We start from the raw sequence: 3796 nt of genomic DNA on the forward strand, positions 1-3796 counted from the left end.
AGTCTAGTCTGATTCGGCCCATGCCCAAGGTCCGGCACAGCCTAGGCCCATAACACGACACAAGACCGCACTGACCGGCATAATATGACCCGCACTTTGCACGGACCACCTGCGGGCCATGCCATGTTATACCTCTATACGATTGAAATGCAACAACCATTTCTGAAACATCCTCTCTACTCTCTACAAGTACCAATTAATGCTTGTACCCAAAAGAAAACAATGGAGAGAGAGGCTATCATGCTCATTAGTCCTAGTCCTGGGCAAGGCCAAGGAAGAAAGTATGCATTGTTATCAACTTTAAACGGTTTACTATCTTCATCCATGGCCGAGAAGTTTCACGGTAAAGAGCCAAAACGTGATAAAGAATCATCCACACTGCCACAAATATGACTGTTTTCACTATAACTTCTGCATTTTGCAAAATAGTAGAAACCCGCTCAACTCCATTGTCCGCCCTAGAGTGATGCCACTTCACCAATTGCATCGAAGAAGAGAAAGAAGAAAACAAAGAAAGAGAAAAGAAATAAAAAATGAAAGAAGAGATGAGGGAGAGGGAAAGATAAAAACCTTGCACATGGCGAGAGGGAACCCTCACACACAGGCGAGAGATTTTTAACTGGACAATATCACTTCTAATTCACCGGGGCAATATCATATATTCCTACAGAGAAAAACTTGTCTTTAACATGGGAGAATAACGAGGCATGCAATTTTAATCTCTAACAGAGGAGAACTCGATTGCAGAATTATGAAAACTTCCAAGAAATTGGGGATTCGAAGTTTCGAACTGTATTAGTTTAAATTGATGTAAATAAAGGCAGCGTTCATGCCAAATCTGCAGATGAAGCTGTTCGAATTGGGCCTTCTCCGGCTCGGCGGTTGAGCTTCCTGATTGCTCCGGCGATCACTCGAGATGCAATTCATACAGGTATACAGGTAATACATTTGAGTTTGCCCTAGCCTCGATTTGTTTACTATGTCTTCTGATCGTGCTTGCCAGTTTCATTGTAGTATGCCCTTTAAATTAGTTTCTTTTTCCTCTTGGTAAAACAATTACATTCTGTTGGACAGAGAGGTTTTAATTTTGTAAAAGGGGGCTTAATTAAAGCATGCACTTATCGACACAGCCTAAATTCCTAATCCCACTGAGATGGGATAAAGTAAATGGGGACGATCATATAAAACCACTAAGATGGTGATTTTGGTATTACTTTGCATATTCACCACGTGTGGATACTGGACACTCCTTCATGGATGCATAAGTTTTCATTTAGATTCTCGGGGCACTCAAATATCCTATTTTGATGTTTTTTTTTAGGGTTCCTGGGCATGGGCTTCTGCTACTCAGGGACCCAAAATTCAGTTGCTTATCAATGGTAAAGACTAGAGACTAAAGAGAAAATTGACAATTAAGTAACTAGGAGCATACCCAGGGAGTAGGTGCTAAACTGGCAGTCATCAGAGAACCAGATAAAACAAATTGCCCAGGGTTAAACTATTAAAAAAATTCGGGCTAATGGTTCTTGATCTGCATTGATATTGTTTGTCTTTGCCAATTTCTATTGCTATTTTTAATATCTTTCTTATTTAAATATGCTATTTATACATATGCAACTCAAAAATATAAATAATTCAACCTTCTTGGGGCAGGATTCAAGGGAGTGGAAATGGCATAGTTCTGGTGTCTTTTCAGTTAAGTCCTTGTACAGAAGTCTGGTCAAAGGTGGAACTGGTGATTTCCTTCACAAGGAAATCTGGGGTATATTGGTTCCCTCAAAGGTGAAATTCTTCATCTGGCTGGTGGCACTGGATAAGTGCCTCACCAAGATTAATATGCTAAGGGGTATAGCAGTTGACAGGTTCCTTATGTCTTTTATGTGAAAAGGAGCAAGAATCAGGTGGGCAAGGCAATATGTGGTAAGGTAAGATGCCACCCTTTTTCTGTTCTGAGACTTGTTGACGGGTTGGCATGTGAAGGATATGAACAAGGTGGGCAAGGCAATATGTGGTACCAGCAGCTGCTATATGGACCACTTGTCTTGAGAGAAATGTGTGGATTTTTCCGTTTTTGAACAGAAAAAGAAACAAGCAGAAGCTACAATCAATCTCTTTTGGCTTAATCAGGGACTGGCGTTTGGTTAGCAGGTATTGGAGAGTACAACCAATCCTTTTTGTCTATAGATTTTTTTTTGTCTGTCTTCAAGGGGTTTTATGTATGTATGTGTTGTTCATATATGTATGTGCATATAAAATTCTCTGAAATAATTGGATGGTGTTCATTAGAATAGAAATAATCTCCAGTTAAGATGGTGCCAATGTGTTGTTTATATATAATATATTGTATGGGCCTTAGCAGCTGCTATTGTTATGTTAGATTCTACAAGTATGTTGCTGCATTCATCAGGAATTATGAAAATTACCAGTAGATTGCTTGAGCATGTTTTTCTGCACTTATGTCTTACTGTCCAAATATGTTATACGAACTCAGAAAAAATGCTAGTTTTGCATAAAAAAGAGTGGGAAATCTATGGAAGAGAGTTAGAAATGTGGAGTTCTATGCAGATAAGCATTACAAATAGATAGAAACAGGGAAAAAGACAACAGACAATAAGGAACAATTACTGAAAGTAAGCCATCTGCATGTGTTGTTGGTCAAAAAAAAAAAAAGTAAACCATATACATGTTACAAAAGGACCTTATATAACAATCATGAAACGTTGAGCATTGTGATTCTGTCATTGTTAGTTTTTGATGAAGGGAAATTTGGCCCGACCTCGCGATCGCCCGACACGTGGCAAAGGCAAGCAGCTCGGGACAGTAGAGCGCCCAAAGCGAATATCGGAAGCAAGTCCAAGCTCACTACCGAGCCCGAACTCCAAACCACTGTACTTAGTCCGAGCTCCTTGTTAAGAGCGAGCTCCCTGTTAAGGGTCCGAGCTCCCTAAGTCCGAGCCCCCTACTAGGAGCCCGAGCTCCCTGTTAAGAGCGAGCTCCCTGTTAAGGGTCCGAGCTCCCTAAGTCCGAGCCCCCTACCAGGAGCCCGAGCTCCCTGTTAAGAGCGAGCTCCCTGTTAAGGGTTCGAGCTCCCTAAGTAAGAACCCGAGCTCCCTATTAAGAGCAAGCTCCCTACTGGGAGTCCGAGCTCCCTATTAAGAGCGAGCTCCCTACTGAGAACCCGAGCTCCCTAAGTCCGAGCCCCTTACTAGGAGTCCGAGCTCCCTGTTAAGAGCGAGCTCCCTGTTAAGGGTCCGAGCTCCTTAAGTAAGAACCCGAGCTCCCTAAGTCCGAGCCCCCTACTAGGAGCCCGAGCTCCCAGTTAAGAGCGAGCTCCCTGTTAAGGGTCCGAGCTCCCTAAGTAAGAACCCGAGCTCCCTAAAGTCCGAGCTCCCTATTAAGAGCAAGCTCCCTACTGGGAGTCCGAGCTCCCTATTAAGAGCGAGCTCCCTACTGAGAACCCGAGCTCCCTGCAAGGAGCACGAACTATACTGGGCCCCAAGCCTCACAAAGCTGACCCGAGCTGGCCCATGGCAGCTCGGAACACTCCAAACCGAACTCAAGACACCTCGCTCGCCACTCCAACACTTCACTTCCGAAACACCAGGCCAACCAAACGTACCCGACACCAAAGACGTCCGTATCCAAGGGCGACGCACCTGACTGATTTCATTTCACAAGCCAGGGGCCACTTCATCATTATCAGAAGCCACTTCGACAACGCCCGAAGGACCTGCCTCCCCCTCGGAGTTCGGTTCGGCATCCGCTGCATTAGCCATCTCTTGAGTAATGCGCGAAG

Source organism: Nelumbo nucifera, chromosome 1, assembly GCF_055504915.1.
Source record: "Nelumbo nucifera cultivar China Antique chromosome 1, China Antique-T2T, whole genome shotgun sequence".
In the NCBI taxonomy this organism is placed as follows: Eukaryota; Viridiplantae; Streptophyta; class Magnoliopsida; order Proteales; family Nelumbonaceae; genus Nelumbo; species Nelumbo nucifera.